This window comes from Takifugu flavidus, chromosome 15 (assembly GCF_003711565.1).
Source record: "Takifugu flavidus isolate HTHZ2018 chromosome 15, ASM371156v2, whole genome shotgun sequence".
Taxonomy (NCBI): domain Eukaryota; kingdom Metazoa; phylum Chordata; class Actinopteri; order Tetraodontiformes; family Tetraodontidae; genus Takifugu; species Takifugu flavidus.
The window spans coordinates 13644472-13664954 of NC_079534.1; the positions used below are offsets into that span (position 1 = coordinate 13644472).

The following is a 20483-nucleotide window of genomic DNA, read 5'->3' on the forward strand; positions in this document are numbered from 1 at the left end:
TTTGTTTCACTGCTCAGCGTGGATTCATTTTTTGAACGAAACTCATCAGCTTGGACGCCCTCACGGTGCTTAATCAGTTAATTAGGAGTCGTCTTGCGTGTTTAACAAAGGGAACGAGGGTGTCGCCCATATCATTAGATCTGGCAGCGAGGATTACTTTGGCTCTGTAAAGTTGCGTCTGTGCAGAGACCTCTGGGAGAGATTAACCCTGTCCTCCAGTGTTTGATGTGGTCGGCTGATGCAACGGAGCACAACTGACTGCACGGAGACCCCCGAGCCAGACTGCGCGCCCGTGCACGCCACCGTGCGCAGAGCACGTAAAGGACTTTGTGTTAAGCATGCGCGCCGCTCGACGGGGATGATGTCACTTTTTGCCCCGCAGAGGAGTAATCAGCCTCCCCCTGGAGGGCCCCTTTAGGAGTTATCAGACTTTGATGATTGCATCTGCTGCAGATGATTTTATCTGTGGCATAAATTTAGGTTTAGCGTGCGCGTGCGTGTGTTTGTTTTTAAAAAGTGGAGCAAGTCCTCCACTGTCTGTGGCGCGTCCTGGTGTTCCCATCTCAGCAGACACCGTCCTGCGTCCTGCCGGCGGCTGGGTTCCACACAGGACGGAGGCGGGTGATGAGTGACAGGTCCACATAGCCGGAGTCTGGTAGGAGCACACGGAGACACACACACGGCCCAGTGTGCCACTTCCTCATCTCCTGCTGCTCTGTCCTTAAACCTCTTCTCCCTCTGTGCAGGGAGTGGACTCGCTGCTCTTTTCTCTTTGTCATGCTAATAACGCTAAGCCTAACTGTCCCCCATTTTCCCTGTCAACTTGCATTTATTTTGTTTTGCTTCCCCCCCATCCTCGCAACCTCTCTCAGCCGTGTACCGTCAGCCTTCTCGGGGTGGGTTTAAGTCCCTCCCCGCATCATTCGCAGCTCCTGGAACCAATTATATTATGCAGCAGCCAGGTCCTTTTCAATTCCTGCAGCGGGCAGAGACGGACAGAAATCTGGATCCTCTGCCAGCAGCGTCACACCTTTCGATCTGCTCCCTCTTCCCCTCCCTGACCTGTCGCTCTGTAGTTTCCTCCACCAAAGTTTCTCCCGACAGCACGAATGAGGGTCTCGTTGTTTACAACAAGCCAACAGGCCGTCGTGTGACACATCATCTGGTTTAGTCTGCTTCTGCAGCGGGACGCTCAGAGTCGAACCATGTGTGCCTTGGCCTCACCCCTGGCTCTCTGCTGTGTTCCTAGCTTAAGGCTTATCCCCATGTGTCCTCAGAGGCGCTGGGCCGATGAACACCATCTACTTTCTCTTTGTGTGCTGGGAGAACCTCTCAGCACCACCAGCGGTGCATTTACTTCCACCATCTGCTCCCACCTTCTTCCGTCTGGCTGGAGGTGCAACAATAACGTGGTTTTTGGGTGTGTTTTGTTTGCCTGTCGACTCCGTATTTATGTTGGAAAAAAAATGAAAACAGCTTCTTTGGAACAGAGCAGAACAGCTTTGTCAAACGTGCTAAAATCTCAAGATTTTGTTCCGCTTGAAATGCTGCCTTTAGAATAAATAAACCCGAATACCCCGGAAACATCTGCTCCATCGATCCCTCGGTCCAATAAATTTGGATCAGCTCAAAAGAACATTAAAGAGTATGGATTCCGATCGTCCACCATCTTGATTCCACAATTATTGATCCGCTTCTTTATCAGCGTCACCGACTTGCTGGGATTTACTGTAATTTCCCCCTGAGAGGCTGGACGTTCAGGCTCGTTGGCACTTCGTTCCAATGGCTCCGACGGGGATTGAGGTCATGGATCTCCTCAAGCTGGTTTTCACGGTGAAGAATTCATCCGTGCCCAGTAACACTGGCTTCCCCCTTCAGTGGCCTGGCGTCGCTTTAATCAACGCTGCGTTGAAAAAGATGATAAAAATTCATCAGAATTGTGTCACAAATGGATCCAGTCATTGCTAAAGTTGTGTCTCAAATGGGGTTAGAGAAGGATTTTTTCCTTCTTGTAGATGGGAAAACTCTAATTACAGACAGTTTCTCAGGCTTGGAAAATTCAAAGCAGCTTCAGTTAATGATTTATTTAATTAAAGTCATCCAGAAAATTCAATATTCGTGTCCAAGAACATAAATATAATAGAATATTTTTGATAGCTAAAGGCAAGGTGGGTTGTTTGTGTGTTGTTTTAACCTGATGTGTAATAACCCCACAATACAATAAACATATTAAAACGATATTAATAGATTTTTTAATGGATCTGCTCATGCAAAAAGCCATTTTGCTCCTTAGCAGCCACCGTAGGTGGTTCAACTCCGATTTTTATTACTCTAAATTGTCATTTCTACATTGCCAAACACCTTTACATGCAGAGGCAATCTCCCCCTCGCTAGATCACATGTGCGCTTTTTCAAAGGCCCAATTTCAGAGTTAGACATCCCATAGTAATTTATTCTTTCATCTCCCTTCTGCCGGCTATTGCAATCAGACAAGGCTTCGCCCGTACAACCATCAGCGCTGATATGGAGGCAGTTCCGTTGAGATTTGTGTGTTATCAATTCTTTTTATGAATTATGCTGCTTGACTTTGGTTTACTCTGAGCACAAAGTGATGCTTAGCTTCAGAAAAAAAATCATATAACCCCCCCCCCCACCACCACCCATCCAAAGTCTCACATTCTCCTTAATTTTAACCGAGATGCAAAATCTGGCACACAGGCCCGATTAAAATTCCGGGGCTACATTCAAACGTGTCTTCATTTGCAATTGAAAAGTGCTTCTGTGTAATTACAGTAATCACAGTTTTAAAAGCAGTGGATCTGTCAATTACTCCCGTGTCGGATAATACACACATGGAGCAGAAACGAGCCGCTCGCGCCGCCGTAGCGACGTGTCGAAAACGCCAAGCCGAACAGAACGCCACTGTTCTTTTCTGACACCTGTGGCTACCTTGTTACAGACAAGCGCTAATTAAGCCGTCAGACCGACGCGGATGCAGGAAAAGTTGCTGCAGTTGCATCAACTTTTGGTGTTTTCAGTCAGCCGATGGCGTCGTCGGTGTTGGATCGGCCCCGCCTCTTCCTGGACGTACTGGTGATGACATCAGTTATGTGCGTTTGTATGGAAACTGCAGCTGTGTTCAGCTGGTCCGCTCCGGTCCTGGAGATCAGAGCCGCCCTCTCCCGGTGAGCTGGCGGATGAAAGCGGCTTCTGTAATATCTGATAAGTCTCCTGCAGGAGACGCGGGTTTGTTTTCTGACCTTTCAAGGTTCTCCGGGCGCTTATTGTGTCGTCTCCTGTGTTCTCTGCTCTGGAGCGCCGCTCTCTAATAAACACTTAATAGTCAGAGCGTACGTGCGCTTCCTCGGGCTTCGCAGCCCTCATATGAGATGCAGATAGCTGAGTTTTTCTGGCGCACCACATCAGGGCTCCAGCTCTTTTACAGTGGATTATGTATGATCGGGTTTTTTTATACTGTTACTTGTACGAGCGAAGCCATAATTCCAAGATAACAAGAGAATATCCAGCACGTTTTGCCTTATTGCTGTTATTACTATTATTATTACATGCTGACTCGGCTGCATCGTGTCGGCAGGGAGCAGACGGAGGCCACAGAGCTCGGGTGCTCATGCAGAGAGGAGCTGGTATCGGCACAGAGCCGATAACATATCGATCGGGAGGTGAAAAGCTCACGATTGACACGACAAGTTCACAGCCACCATGACAGCATGGCTCCCCGAGTAAACACACACACACACACACACGCTGGGCGGATCCAGCGAGGAGCCCCCTCCTGCTCAGGTCACCGACTGTTCCGACCTCAGGTTTCTGTTCCGGCTGAAACGGGACGCGCCGTTAGGAGGGTCCCCTAATGGGCTCCAGTAACATCACACACACCGTCACTTGTCATTTAGCTTTGGCAGCTGATCGCCACGGCGACTTCCTTTGGTTTTCATCCTGACGTTGCCTCATTTTTCAAAGCGGTGTCGCTCGGATGTTCTGAGCGCTTCTCTACTAACAAACAAGCAAATATCAAAGAGCGGATGGAATATATAAATATGCAGCAACGCGGGGCTGATTGTTAGATGGACTTTGCGTAGCTCTGTGTCCGCCTGACGCTCCCTTGTTCTCGGTGATGAAAGTCTCGATGCTTCTTCTAATCAGGAGGGCCACTGTTACTCCTGGTTAGATGGACTCCAGCATCGAACATTCACAGCCGCCTCGAGCCCGAGGTCTATTAATTCCAGCCCGGAATGCCAAAAGATGAAACAGCTGGCTATAAAACATCCTGACAAACATGTGCGGCGCGTTGGGAACAAAAGGAAGGACGTTCGGGCTCCGACTGTCTCCGAGCCTTTGCTTGGATTTCTGCTGTCTCTGCCTGCGCTGCGTTTCCCACCGCCAGCCGGCTCTGCCAGAACTGTCATTTCAATTCTGAAGAGGAAGGACAGAGCGCATATTTCACTTCCTAACAGCTCACTTTGGAATGTTGCTGAAGATTTTACAGGTAGCTTTTTTTTTTAGGCGCTTAGTGGTTTTGTCCTTTTACTGACATGAAGAATCAAAAAAATGGTGCATGAAGCAGACTTACAGACTTCTGAACGATTTGCCTGGTTCTCCGCTCCAAAACTGGTAAATCATAACATTTGAGGAGCTGGAGCCTGTTTAATAGCTCCAACTTCAAAACTGGCCTCCTTCATTTAAAGAGGCGTTCATGTAAGAAGCAGCGGCTATTAGCGCTATATCTGAAGACTAGCTTTGAAGGCGTTTCCCTCTCCTGCTTGTGAAGGCAGCACCTCTGGGGGGCAGCAGAGACATCAACGCCACCTTTCATCTCATCCTGGCTGCAGGAGAGGAGGTTAAGGTCAGATGGGATTTGAGCTTGGCTCACCACCGCTTTTTTATTGCTTGCCCAGCTTTTCTTCAGGCGAAGATTAGCACCATATTCCAGCCACTGTGACAGACGGTCGGGGCTCCTGCAGAACGACACACCGATGACAGGATATTTATTGTTTCCTTCTATATTTACTCAACCAAAGTCTGCCCTTAGCTTAATTAAAGGGAAAAGAAAAACACAAATATGCTAACTGTAATACTATATTTATGAAACCCAGGCTTGGTGGGTTTCTGTCCAGACTGTTGCTGGAAATCATTTTCTCTTTGTGTTCTCTGACTGACGGCTCAGACATCCAGAGGGACACTGTGCATGAGCAGAAATTAATAAAAGTTAAAAGTTTTGGAGTCCGCCCTGTCCGCACGCTACGCTAGTTTTAGTCCAACGGTTTTGTTGTAAAGGCGACAGCATGTGGTTCGATTGTCTCGATGATGCGAGCGAGGGAATAATAGGTGAAGCGTGACTGAGAGAAAAATGCTTCCTGCCAGTAAAAAAAAAATAAAATAATGAAATTCATTATGTTTCTAAGGAGCGCGGCGGGTAAGCGAACGGGAAAAAAAAAAGCTTTCAATGTCACTGTGACTGAGAAATTAAAAATTCATATTCGAAACGGCGTGAAATCTCTCCGGTGAGACGGAGACACCTGAAACGAGCATTTCAAAGAGGGCGCCAGAGAAGCACGTTTCTCCGAGCCTCCCGAGGCCTCTGCTGAGACGCCTAGCGTGGCAGAGTCCAAGTCATCCAGCAGTGGCCTCCGTCTGGCAGTTTACCCAGAGCACATCCTGTGGGAGCGGGAGCTTTGGAGCCGGCTGCGCGGCCACATCAAACAATGGCTTTTTGTTGTAAACAAAGCCAGGGCAGCTTGCCGGGGGCCCTCGCTCTCTTCCCTCACGCTCCCGACTGGATCCGGTCTGTCTACCGCCGCAGTTCTGGACCGTTAGACAAATGTGCCCGGTGAACATAAAAAAAAGTACAAGCTGGTCTCGGGAGGGTAGTTAAATCGTAATCACACAAATAGTCGTTGGACAGCGCGGAATAAAATATTATGTGCACTTCTTTTGTGGTTATTGGAAGTGCGGTTCCAGCTGCTGCGTCCAGGGGCTACGGCGGCCAGGAACGCGCGTCGGGTTTACGCACAAGCTGATGTTCTGTTCTCCAGGAGCGTTGTATACAGATAAACAGCCATCAAAAAGTCCCTGATTGCTTTGACGTAATTCCTTTTCCAGTTGTTTCTCAAGTCTCGTGTGTGATTTCAATTATTTTTTATGAATACCATAAATTCAGTGACATAAAGGAGCTCTGATAATAACCCCGGAGTCCGGCTCGGAGTGGGCTCGGCGTTCCGGCTTTTCTCCGCACAACAGTCGCACTTTTTTTACGATGCAAACCAATTCCCGGTGATCAAAGTCTGCTGGGGCTAATCCTTGACAACATCGGCTCGTTCTGACTCCAAACCCATCAAATAATGGAGCTTAGCGAGACGCTAAGGCGTCGGACTCGTGCCCCTGCAGTGTCAGTCAAACCCAAAACTGAAGAACTTTTTTAGCGTCCCCGCTGTTCCTGGCTGTTTATATTTAGGAGGCTGTTTGCTGCATTTATGACCCTTCTCTTGATGGTCCTCCAGGAGGGTCCAGGGCTGTGCACGTAGGCACATGATAATCAAACATCTTTGCGTTGTTTATTTTTTTTAAGCTAATTTTTCCATGACTCTCGCCCAGTTTTGTTCCCGACCTCTTGCCGCCCGGAGCTTCGCAGGCCTCCTCTCACTCTGGGTTTTTGGGGCTTGGAGGAGCGAACGGACCGACAGATGGAGGAGACATTAGCGATCCATCTGGCTCCGAAATCCAGCTAAAGGAGTAGCGAGCCCGCTTCCCCCGGCCGTGGCTAAATTCCCCCTCTCAGCTGGAGAGAACGCAGCACGCCCAGGTACTCAGCATTAAAAAATGTTCCATGCTGTCGGCTCTCTGGGCTCCACAGTTAAACTGCAGGAGGAAAACAGGACCAGCTACTTGGAGAAGATCCTCAGGCTGGTGACTTTAATTGCTGATTCTCAACAGCTGTCACCCTGGGCAGGGATGTTCTTGGTCTGAGGAGCAGTCCCGTCGGCCCTCAATAGCCCACGCTGATAAAACGCCGTTTCCTCCCCAGTCAGACAGCAACATCCAACTTGTCCCACAAGGTAGAAGCGGTTTTCCACCGGCATCTCTCCCTGACAATCAGGAGTATTTGTCCAAACATCTGGAAAACTTTTTACCATTAATATCATTATTTTGCTCCGCCAGCCAGCCAAAGCCCTCAGACGTGCTGCAGGGTGGATTTGGGAGCGACAAGGTCGACCTAAATCTCCTCCTTTCGAATGAAAACAATCGCTGGCTGCTATATTCCTCAATGTGGGACAACCCTGTACTCACGAGCTCTCATATGCAACAGTTTATTATAGAGGCTAAATCCAAACCATGCTGAGGGTTTCTGGGGGGGATTATCGATGATTCTGGTCAGCCCTCGCACCCGCAGAGGCGTGGGCCCATCTGCACTCTCAAGTGTTGGGAATTTCTTTTCCCCAGGGTGGTCTCACAATCTGCCTGTGTCGCCCCTCCCTCAGGAAATGATTTTACTTTAACATAACCTCCATTTCTGAAGCGCTCGTGCTGGTTGAATCCCGGTTCAGAGGTCAGATCTCCAGGTGACGCCGGCCCTCTAACAGGCTACATTCGCCATGAAATTAGACTTCAGGTTTCCAACGTGCACTCAACCGCGTCACGGACGCAGAGGCGCCGAGGAAACTAAAAAAAACCCCTAGAATGCTGCAACATCCTGCAACCCCTGCTGTTTCATGTCGGAGAAACTCGATCAAAGGTGAGTCCGCCGAACGTGGCTTTCTTTTTTACTGGAACCCGGTGTTTGCAGCCACCGGACTGGTGGTGCTCCACATATCCCGCTTGAACAATGCTAATTGGACCTTTTTAGCACCGAGCTTGTTGAATTTCTGCAGCAGTTTCGTGATTATGTGGCGATCGATGGGTTCGATCGGAGCGGGGAAAGGAAAGCCCTCCGTCCCAGCCGGAGACCCCCAAGGTCATCAGGGTCAGTGCTGTTCTATTATGGCACCTGTGTATATTTTATCCAAGCTGATGTCATGCGGAACCCACTTTAGAGAGCTCCATAATTGCGCGGTCTGCTCATAATTGTTTCATTAATTCCAGCCAGCCTCCATTGTCTCCGACCAGGCACGCGGGTCCCGTCCTCCGCAGAGCTCGACAGCGGTGTTTAAACGAAGGAGAAATGGAAGAACCTGCCTGACTGCCCCCGAAACCTGCGGCAGACAGCCATTGTTAAAGCTAGCGGAGGCTCACAGAGGGGGGGCCGTTTTTTTATGGGCTCTCCATATTCCATTTGACAGGATAGTCATGGCTTAAATAACACTTTTTTCCCTGTTCTGTAAATATTCTGCTAAGGGCGCTCGTGCTCTGTCAGGTTCAGGCCCTCTTTTTTGAAGGATTAGCATCCGTTAGCATTCATTGTGCTCTCACTGCGTTTCGTATGAAGTGAAAATTCTAATGGGTGAATTTTTCCCGAGTATATGCATGCTAATCTGGCCTCTTTGATATCTGAGATTCGCATGCTGACTGCTGAAGGGGAAAGAGGCGCCTATTGACTCTATTTGAATCCACTGGCGAGCAGACGCCGTGATCTCAATCCTCCGACTTGTAAAGTGTGGCGGCGGGAAGTACGCCAGAGTTCAGAGGCCAGTGGCTTTATTGCCACTTGAGAGCACTGTTGTGTGACTTCAAGGTTTGAAAAAGTCAGAATTAGATTTGCCCGAGCGCGTCTCCAGCTGGAAACTATGTAAATTGACGGCGAGGAACCTTATCTGCAACAGGGCGAGCTAAAACTGCAGCCATTTTATATTCTCTATGCCCAATGACGAATCTATAAATTGCCAATGATTAAAAAGTCTCTGCTTTTTATCTGCTGCCAGTGAGACTGCAACCATGTGAGCGTGCCCGGCTGATAAAATCTACTCCTCTTTTCAAAGGAGGGGGACTTCTTTTCATTTAAGGGGAAGCAGGAAAATATTTTCAACTTTCCAGCTCGTGTCTGCGTGTCTGCTTGGTGCCCATAAAGGAGGAGCCCACTTCCCTTCAGCGTGGGGCGTAGAAGAATACATTTCACATTTGAATCACAGCGGAAAGCCTGCAGACCTGCCCCAGGCTGGCGTTTTACAGTGCGACACACCAGGTCCTCCATCGAGGCTGGTAGCTGCTTTTTTCTGCGTGCTGGTGGGGGGGGGGGGCTGTCATTTATTATTCAAATGAAATAAGGTCCAGCAGATGGCAGAAGAAGGGCCAAGGGCTCGCGGGCAGAAAGCAGCCGGCTCTCTACCTCTGTGAGTTCAGTCAATCCGTGACCAAGTCGAAAGTTCAAAGGGATCCAGCGATGGCGGCGGCGCTCGTTAGCATACTTCAATGAGCAACCTCGGAGGTCAGAGTTGGGGCTGTATTTCCCGCACCCAATCGATGGGTGCTGCATATATCTATAACACTGGAATCCTTTTGATGATTCATCATTTGAGCGCACGGCTCATGATGCCTGAAACTGTCGCCACGTGCACCCGTGCAGCTCCTGCGTCTTATTGCCGACTTTGTTTCCAGCCATTCCTTCCCTCCGACGAGCGCTCCGTATTCCATTTGACACATTCTGCTGGGAGATGATCCTACCTCCCAGGCATGACTCCATTTCAGAAAACAGGAATCTGAGTGAGATTTAGTGACGTCCCCCGCGGTGCCGTTCTTCTGGATCACAACGGGCCGCTAATATGACGGCAGCGGCTTCCTTCTCAGTGAAGACGCAGGGTAGCATCCACCCATTAAAGGAAGGAATTTAGTCCAAAGTGGAATGCAATAAAACCTAAAAAAGACTCTGGCAGAACCAAATGAGGGATGTAATAAACCCAGTACAATGCAGTGCATGCGTGCGCGTGTGTGTTTTCACATTTACTACACATTTAGCATCTAAATCAGCATTTAAATAGCAAAGGTGGGTCATATTTGCATAGCAGGGCCATTTTACTTCACCCCACAACTTCAAAGGACTGGGTTTTAAGGTTTAAGGGGCTCAGGAGGTCGTTGGGATGGTTGGGGGTCAGGGTAGGGTGCTGTTTAATGCATTATGTCAGTAAAAGATAGCAGTGTAAGGATGTGTGTGTGTGTGTGTGTGTGTGTGTTGGGAGGCACACAGTCATCCTTCAACGTGTGAATCTTGGATCCTTGGAGCTAATGAAAACGGACCGTTTACCTCCTATTAGTTAATTAATTGAGTCTCGTCACATCAAAAATACCCACCATCCAACAAACGGACTCATGGACGTCTTTAATCGAAAACACTGGCGTGTTTGGCAGCACCGGTTCCTTTGTTCGGCTCAGACTAATAGACACGGCTGGGAAGAGACCCAAAATCTTCCTTACTGGCTGCAGTCGTGTGGCTGTTTAGATGATTAATGGCTCAGACACTCTGAAGCACAGGCGAGGATGGAACCGCACGCTAGCGTTAGCAGGGATATCTGTGTTATCTGCTTCCTCCCGTCAGATAGGCGCGCCGCGGAGGCTTTTCCTGGATCGCACGCGCGGCGCTTTGGTAGGATCCATTTGTGAACGCGTCACCTTGAACCCCCGCTCCACAAGTGCTCCATGAATTTTTATGGCTTTAGTATGAAGACCACCATGTGCTTGGAGCAGGTTCTTTCACTCGCTCCTGCACCTCTCCTTCACTGGGCGACCAGAATAGAAGCGACATTGACGAGTCTGCCGGGCCTGAGGGGCCGGTGATGGCCCACCCTGGGACGAGGCTGGTGGTGGACCACCCCAGCGGGCCGTCCTGGCCGATTTATGACGCCTTCCAGAGCAGATAGCACAACAAGTGGTTGCGTCAGAGAGCTGCTGCCCCACCACCTGCTCCTCTCCTGCTGGCAATTGTTCCATAAAGTCCCAGTTACCTTTACTTGAGCTGCTGCAGTGGCCACGTTGTCTTAGTAACGCAGCGGTTATTTCATTCGGGCTGATTTGGTAAATTTATTTGGTGTTTTGCATTTTCCGAACCCCATTTATTACAATATATATTCAAAACTCATGGATGAAAAGTGAATATTTGACGTTATAGCAGTTGATTTATTCATTTTTTACAATGGCTGATTGGCGATTGCCGAAATTTACCGTCTCTTGGTGACACAAGTGGTGCAAATGAATGCATCATTTCACTGCTTATCAGCGATTTCAATCACAGAAGAGAAGGAATTTTCTTTAATAATAGATTTCTGAACTGCCAGCTGAGAAACACGCAGCGTTACGTGAGGCGCAGCGCGGCCAGACGTGGGAGGGAGTCGTGGTAAAAGAGGTAAAAGAGGAACTAGCAAAGCAGCACGGGCTCACACTGACTGGGTGTATTTATGCAGCATTCTTATTAACTTCTTAACTAACTTATTAAATGAATACATTTATAATAATAAGAAGTGGGAGAAGCAGCAGCAGAAGCAGCCATTTTCTTCTCCCTGTACCATGTTTAACGAAGGACATGAACATTTTATGAAACGTGATCCACGCGTTCTAAAGCTATATTTTAAATAATGAATAATAGAGAACAAAACCTTAAAGTGTGAATATGATAAAAATTCATTTGCAATACTTTGCAGGTGCTCTTTTATAATTGCACTTAATATTTAACTTTTAGTTGAATCTTTTTCATTAATAAGAAGATTTCCAGCTGAAGCCCAAGTCCAAGAGGTCCCTGGTCCATTATTTCCCGACCCAACAGAACTCCACTGCACATTCATTAAAAAAGAGATTACTCCACATGATGCATTACGATGATGGTGGATTTTTCATTATGTCGTTGCGTTAACGTTGGTGGAGCCACTGAGGATACGCCGGGGTGTCAGCAGAACCCCTCCGGTCTGAAACCCAGACCAGACTGCAGACGAGCTTTAATTCTCCCCTCAGCTTGAGCAGAGATTTGCAGCACGGCTCTCCATTATGTCTGCTTGCTCTGGTAACAAGCCTCTTCTCTGACCGGGGGTGAAAATATTCACAAGCGGAGGTGGGGAAAGCCTCCGTCTCTTCCTCTTCAAAGGGAAGCTGGTGACGGGGGGTGGGGGGGGACCGGGCCACATTCAAGCCCCCTCTGTCCCTCTTTTCTCAGTTTTTAACCCGTCTTTTCCAAGACTCGAGCGGTTGCCAGAGGAATGGATGGCATTCCGCAGTAACTCCCAGTGATTTATTGCTACCAAAACAAGTTTCCCAAAAAGCCGTGGTGCTACACAGCTGGTTAATGCCAACTGGTAGGGACGTCTGATGAGTAATGGCATCCCTTCGAGTCCCTGGCTTTGTTCTGCTCTGCCCGGGATGATGGATCATTCTTTAGCATCAGTTTTCAAGATGTGCAGATTAGCCGTTTCTCTACGCTTTTACTTTGCAAGAACAGGAGGACGCCTCGCTCTGCAAAGGAGAATCGAAGCCGCGGACGTCCACTTTAGCCTGTGCTCATCAACGGCCGTTCCAGGGTCCATACAAACCCAATTAAGAATCAATCTGGGAGCGTGTCAGACAGGCCGGCGCCTGAAGAGGGGTTAATGCTTTTAATACGACCGTTTCATCATTGTCTCTCAGTCTCCCGTCCTTTACGAGGCCGCCGCGTGTAAAATCCGAGGGCTTCTGCTGAGAATACCGCCAGAGCGATGCCTCGGATGACTGCCACACGTGGCACGCATGGGCGAGGCGAGGCAGGAAAACTGGAGCAGTCCCACATGAAAGGCAGGAGTCAAACCGCAACGCTGAGGAACAATGAGAGTCTGACTGCAGCCTTGATCAGCTTTGTGTTATTCTTCCCACTGCTCGCTTCCTGTTTGGTCCCAAGATAAAAACCATCTGAAACCGGCTCTTGAGTCGTGCCAAACGTGTTTGACACAGGCTCGGATTGACGCGCTCGTCACGACGGCCTCCCCATCTTATAGGAAGTAGCTCCCTTCACATCCCTCAGCCGAACCCGAAGGGTTTCAAATTATTCAGACGTGCGATACCAGCAATTTCCAGAGTGACGTCACATAAACCAATATGGAGGCCAGAGAGATGGAGTGTTTACAGCCACCCCCCCCTTCTATTTTCACGTTTTGAAGTCATTAAATCAATATCCTCCAACTGTCTCCGTCCCTGGCGCAGCCTTTTCCACCAGCTCGCCACCATTCAGACGCCAACAGGCAGCATTTACAGCACCCGGCGCCTGAAAGCTGAACTCCCACCGCCGCTCTGCCCCTGGATCAGAAACGGCCCGATTATCAGCCCGTGAATAGACTCTGGTCTCCGGCGACTGAGTGCTCTTGAGACACGTGTCACGTGTTGTTATTTACACAAAGGGGTTTTTTCGCATTTTCGCTGGGATCGATCAGGTGGTTCAGGTGGAGAGCCTTCTCCTTTGACGCGCTGAGGGAATTTTCTGGCTTCTTTTCGGTTCTGGCCCGGGTTACCCGACATAAACGTACGCTTTCGTGCACAAAGACAGATTTTAGAACGATGGTGCTGCTTCTGTAGGAGTGAGCATTAAAAAAAATCCAGATATGAAGTATAATCGAAAGGTATTGGCCCAGGAATGCCCGTGACATGATATATGTGGTACATACTAAATATTTCTAATTATCCCCACAGACCTGGTTGCCATAACACCCCCCCCCCACCCCCGCTCCCTCCAACCCATTTTGCTGTGAATAATTTCAGTGATGGAAACCAGCAGCAATCGCACCGGATCATGATTGATGATGAGTGTGTTATTGCAGAAGTGATCGCGTGAGACTTTAAAGATACAGATCTATATTAACTTCATTTCATTTATTTCTTTAGTAAGACAGAGCACATCCATCAGCTGGCCTGTACTGATGGTTTCCAAGCGCACGTCGTTGGTCGGACGCTGAAAACAGACCAGGATTCACTGACCTGTCGCGACAGGGCCGGGTAGAAGACACGTGAGCACACATGCGCCACTACAGCATAAATAATAAGTTCACGTTCGGGTGTGAGCGGATGCAGATGGAGGCTCGGCAAACATCAGGCGCGTTAGCATCAGGTTAGCCAACGTTTAAGTGAGCTGGGTCTGCATGTTAAATGTACATGTTAGAGAGCGTTCTAAGAAACATCTGGCTTCGGTTGGACACACACACACACACACACACCACACACACACACACACACATTAATTATATAGTACCTCTGATGACCACGGAATAACTCAGACTTAAGGAAAATATCAACAGCATTAACTTATGAGTCAAAACAAACATTCCTGAGAGGCCGTAAACCTGATTAAATCTCTGTTCAGATTAAAGCTGGTGGGGGAGAACTGGAAAAGCTGGAATGTTGAGGTGAAACAGCTTCATTCGTCACATTCAGAATAGCCGCACCCTGAGAAATGTTTCATTTTGGTATTTTATTAATACAAGTTTCGTTTCTCGCCATTATAGAGGTGTAATATGCAGGATGGTGAGCAGCTACAAGGACATGAATGAATGAATGGAGCCGGAGGAGGTGAAGCTGTCAGAGCAGCCGTCCGGCTCCTATTTTCACACATTTTGTTTAATTCCTTGCGAGCTGCTTTGCAATTTAAACCTGAATCCTGGTGGAGGATCCTATAATTTCTTGCGTCTGTGTTGCAGTTGAACCGTTTGGTGTCTGAGCCGACTAAAAATAGAGGCGCTCCTAGAACTCCTGCTTGAGTGGCAGTATTCCTTCTCACTCAAAAGTGAGGACGACCTATTTCCTGCCTTCCATAACGATGTCACACTCTGTCCTAATACATTGTATTAACATGTCCTTGCACACTTGGCTGTCTTTTGTTTTCTTAAGGAACCCTCAGAAAATGAACAGCCCAGCTGAGTGAAAATAAACTTCCCCTGAATGGATTCATTATGTTCCCCGAGTCCCCCCCCCCCTTCCCCCTCCAAAAAAAAAGGAAATTTATCTTTTACACTCTCTTCTCACACTGGAGCAATTAGCCTATGTTTTCATTTTTCAGTTTCACTCTCCGTGTGAAAGGGAGCAAAGAGTCATGGCACAACCACAGAGAAGCGGCACTTTAAATTAAAACAAATGTTGCCGAGTGCTCCACACACGTCACACACTTAAGCGCAGGCTCAGATGCTTTTTGTCAGCCGAACTTTCTTTGAAGGCCGCTGAAGCAGGGACAGTATTGAGACTGTACACATATTGATGGAGCACTTCTAATAAGAGCATTTTATAGGTGTTCTGTGGAGGAAAGGCAGCCTTCCGTGAGGCGCACGGCTCCGAAAACCAGACAACCCTGCACCCCTGATTCTTGTCACATTTGATCTATTGTAGAGAGGCACGGTCAATACGCTCCCAGCGATCCTGTCAGGTCTCAAATCTCAGGTGGGTGGACTCTAGAACGTCTAGACGGGATGACATAAGGTGCCGTTTGGAGCTTGAGCGACGTCCAGCTCCGAATTCATAATTGGCTGCGCTACGTGCGGTTGGATGGTCTCGGAAAGACGAGGAGAAAAGGGGAAGATTCCAGGAGAAGGTCGGTCATAACCACACACCTGCGCCGGGCGGGTCCACGAAAGGTCACCGTGAACAAGAGGAAGATAGTTAGTGAGTCACATGACGGCCTGCTAAGGATAACGAAGAAGAGGTGGCGACGCTGTGGGAGGATGGGGGCGACATGGAGGAATCCTAATGTGCTCCACAGGAGAGCAACAGAAGCCTGGGTCTACCTCAGCAGACGGGGACCCAGGTCCAGCCTGGGCAGACGCACCCCTGACCCAGATCAGTTCAAACCGGGGGGGGCGGTGTGAGATGCAGGCCGCTCAAAAAGGCAGCTGGCGTCCTGCACCGGGAACAGTTCTGCCAAATCTTAACTGGAAGATCTGGGATCAAAACCACCTTCAGAGGGACTCTGTGGTGGAAAACGACTGAGCTGAGATCACGAGACTCCACGCTGGGGGAAACAGTTGGAAGCTAACCAAACAGACATTAGATAAAATAAACAGCAGAAGAAGGCAGTGATGATAGATGTACGGACCCCAAGTGACAAGCGAACCTCATCGGGAAGAGGGAACAGGGGCGGCTTGGGAAGGAAAGGCTGGAGAAAGAGCTGGAGAAGATTAATAGAATAAACGGTGCAAATCAATCCCCCCGATCTTCACTGAATTAAGTTATTGTCTTATCGTGAATGCTGGAGTTCATTTGTGGTTCAGGCCTATAATTGAGCCTGTTATCGAGGGAGCCGCTGTTCTAAAAAGGCACCGTGGTCTCCGCCCTTTCCCATGCTGCCCTGTGATTTCAGGGCGATGAATAGCGACGCTAACGCAATAAGCTAGGGAGCGGATGCTCCTCTCCTTCAGCACAGAAAGAACAGTGTTCCGTCCTCACGGAACAAGAGCGTCAGCTCAACTCTGCGGAAAGTCTCCACAAAATTAGCAGAGATCCTTTGATTCCCTCTTTTCTTCATTAAACGGCTTTTCCTTTCAAGGTTTGAGGCCGCCTTTGAATTTGCAGCGTTTGATGTGAGACCGCACAATAATGACTCGGGACGTGTTTAGAGAACATTCCCGGCTCCGCGTCCCATCAACCACACGAAGTTCTGCTGAAACGGAACCGGCGGACGCAATCAAAAACCCGTCGGGGGCGTCGGCGTCCGTCTTTGGGGCGGAAGCACGGCATCGACCACGGAAAAGCTCACCGCGAAAACATTCATTTCTATTGAACTCCTTGATTCTTTAGAGCGCACGCCTTCCCTCACCTTCGACGTTATTCCTCCGTCTCCTAACGCAGCGTTTCACTCTGCTCTGCTTGTTTCTGTTGTGCATCTGTGGATGTCATTGGGTTGCAGATGGAGTTGCTCAGGCTCCCCCACAGAGAGCACATATTTACACACTGGTGGGGGGAGAACTGGAAACCAGTCAAATACGGGGAGGAAGTTGGGACAAAAAGCCCAGGAAGGAGGAAGAATGTGTGTTTCAACAAAGGGGATTTGATGACCTGTAATTTAGATCTTTCTCAGCGTTTCTACCAGTCAGCAGGTTCCGAGCGCGGGCAGCCGTCGGGAACGACAGGCACAAAAAGGAAAACCAAAGTATTTTCTGACAACTTCATCAGATCTGAAAAATGAAGGAAAACAGCGCTGGGCCGGCAGCGTGTGTTTACATATCGGCCACAATGAATAAAACAGCGGCAGCTCGCTCCCCTGGGCCGCTCCGAATGAAATAGAGATTTAAACGGCAGAAGAAAAAAGAAACAAGCCCTTTTTTGTCTAAATGCGACCGTGTGCCATCGGATCAGTGGCAACTGCCCCGCTCTGACTTGCTCAGTCAAACTTGAGAAAACATGCAACCTTCCTGCTCTCCACCTGCTGAACTGGACCCAAATTCCCAGTTCTCCCAGTGCGTCCAGGGGACCGGCGTTATTGAATCCACCCGCGGGCCCACGGACCCGCTCCACGCTTCAGTTCATGAGCGGAAGGGGAATTAAAGGTGGGGCATTAAACCTTTGTGATGCTGTGTTTATTCTAAGGTCGTCCTGTGTAATTTGATTACAGCGCTGAAATTACGGCTCCAAAAATGGGAGGAGTGCGGCGAGAGAGCAAAAGAGATGAGGAGAGATGAGGGGAGATGAGGGGAGATGAGGAGAGAGGAGGAGAGAGATGAGGAGAGAGAGTAGAGATGAGGAGAAATGAGTAGAGATAAGGAGAGATGAGGAGAGATGGGGAGAGATGAGGATAGTGATGAGAGATGAGATGATGAGGGGAGATGAGGAGAGATGAGGGTGATGAGAGAGATGAGGAGAGATGAAGGGAGATGAGGAGAGATGAGGAGTGATGAGGAGAGATGAAGAGAGATGAGGAGCGATGAGGAGAGATGAGGAGAGATGAGGAGAGATGAGTAGAGACGAGGGGAGATGAGGAGAGACGAGGAGAGCTGGGAGAGATGAGTAGAGATGAGGAAAATGAGTAGAGATGAGGAGAGATACGGAGAGATGAGGAGAGATGAGGAGAGTGAGGAGGATGAGGAGAGATGAGGAGAGATGAGGAGAGTGAGTAGAGATGAGAGAGATGAGGAGAAATGAGTAGAGATGAGGAGAAATGAGTAGAGATGAGGAGAGATCGGAGAGATGAGAGAGATGAGGAGGATGAGGAGAGATGAAGGGAGATGAGGAGAGATGAGGAGAGATGAGGAGAGATGAGGAGAGATGAGGAGAGATGGGGAGAGATGAGGAGAATAGTAGAGATGAGTAGAGATGAGGAGAGATGAGGAGAGATTAGGAGTGATGAGAGAGATGAGGAGAGAGAGATGAGGAGTGATGAGGAGAGATGAGGAGAGATGAGGAGAGATGAAGGGAGATGAGGAGAGATGAGGAGAGATTAGGAGTGATGAGGAGAGATGAGGAGTGATGAGGAGAGATGAAGAGAGATGAGGAGCGATGAGAGCGATGAGGAGCGATGAGGAGAGATGAGGAGAGATGAGGAGAGAGAGGAGCGATGAGTAGAGATGAGGAGAGATGAGGAGCGATGAGGAGAGATGAGGAGAGATGGGGAGAGATGAGGATAGATGAGGAGAGATGAGGATAGATGAGTAGAGATGAGGAGAGATTAGCAGTGATGAGGAGAGATGAGGAGAGATGAGGAGAGATGGGGAGAGATGAGGAGCAATGAGGAGAGATGAGGAGAGATGAGCAGAGATGAGGAGCGATGAGGAGCGATGAGGAGTGATGAGGAGAGATGGGGAGAGATGAGGAGAGATGAGGGGAGATGAGGAGAGAGGAGGAGAGATGAGGAGAGATGAGGAGAGATGAGGGGAGATGAGGAGAGATGAAGGGAGATGAGGAGAGAGGAGGAGAGATGAGGAGAGATGAGGAGAGATGAGGGGAGATGAGGAGGAGAGATGAGGAGAGAGGAGGAGAGATGAGGAGTGATGAGGAGAGATGAGGAGAGATGAGGAGGGATGAGGAGCGATGAGGAGTGATGAGGAGTGATGAGGAGCGATGAGGAGCGATGAGGAGCGATGAGTGAGACCCTTCAGGCCTGGGAAGAAGGCCGCCAGCGCAGAGACGCCTCAGCGTGGCGCCCGAGGGGACGCGGGTAGAGAATTCCACATCTGTGACGGGCCGAGGCTTCTGTCGGCGACGGAATAAATCAGAACACGATGGCGAACGTTCGTGTCTTCATTGGATTTTTTTTTTAAAGGTGGAAAATGTTTTCCACGCAGCACAAGCGCGTCCGTCCACTCTGACAATAAGATTACATCAGATTTGCTTGCAAATGGCAATTTAATGCTAATGTCTTGCAGCTCACTGTAAAATCCATAATTGACTTTCAGCTTTGAAGAGTAATTTCATCAACAAAGCTCAATCGTTCCCATCCAGCTCACTTAGAGTCGCATGTTTTTTGGGGGTGCCGGGCCTGTTGCCGTTGTGGTCTGTAAAATCGGGATTTAATTTGTCCTCTCTCCGCTGTAACTAACACAAGGAACGTGACCTGCTTCCATGAACGAGGCAGAGCGGAACCAAACAGCAAAAAAAATAAAAAACCGTTCGGGGATTAATCCTATTCAGTCAAAACAAAGCATCGTTGTAACATTGGGTAATATGTTACATACAAGCTATTTTAATAAAAACACATGTGGACACATAAAGATAATGGAAGTGGCTGTAACGCAGCTGTGAATCATGTTTGAGCTCTTTTCACTATTTCTGCCACTCAGCCTCGGTCTTTTCAACTGATAAAAACGTCTTATTAAGCGTTTAATGTGACGGCTGTTAGATGAAGCCGGGATCGGGAACGCTGACTTCCAACCGGGCCAGAAATGACAGAATGACAGTGGCCACGTGGAGAAAGACTCTGTCACAGATGAAGCATTAGCATTAACATTAACATTAGCTCTCTTAAGTAAACTAAACTAAAATACGGTGTGTGCTAGGAGTCCTCTCTAGTGTCCTCCTCCCTTCTGTGTCTCAGTCTCTTCCCTGTTTGTCTCTTCCCAGGATGGGCGGCACTGCTTCCCGGGTGGCTCCCATGTTCCCTCCACACACCTGCGACTCATCTCCTCACAATCACCTTCACCTGCCTCCTGTTTTAGAGACGTCCACACTTCCCTGGGTGGGAAGAGCCCGGCTCAAAGCTCCTCGTGACGCCTGTTCTCGTACCTTGTGCTCATTGTGCCTGGTCTCTGTTTGCAGCTCTCATCCTGCCTGTCTCGCCGAGCCTGTTTCACCCTCGCTGTGGACCTTTTTCTACTGAATTGCTGGGTTTCCACTGCCAACCTTCAGTAAATACGCTACACCTGATTCAGTCGTGTGTGTGTGTGTGTGTGTCAGTTTCAGTTCGTGCCTGCAGAACAAAACAGATTCCAGAACTGGCCATTTATGTGTCCCAAATGATTAAAACCACTGGTATGTCCTGCTTCTTTGGCATTGAAATAGCTTCCATCTTTTCAATAAATTTAAGCTCCTATTGTTTGACCTCTGGGAGACGTGCGTGCTTTGAGGAAATAATCATTCAAGGCTGTTTATCATCAGAACCTGAAGTGGGTTTACTTGCA

General features: G+C 48.9%; 1 long non-coding RNA gene across 1 annotated transcript; it reads left to right on the top strand.

Annotated features, from left to right (window-relative positions):
* The first annotated feature begins 393 nt into the window (after positions 1–393).
* Positions 394–20229, top strand: LOC130538539 (uncharacterized). The gene is made up of 2 exons (XR_008953905.1): positions 394–655; positions 19927–20229. It is a non-coding gene; the product is annotated as an uncharacterized LOC130538539 (long non-coding RNA).
* Positions 20230–20483: the final 254 nt, after the last annotated feature.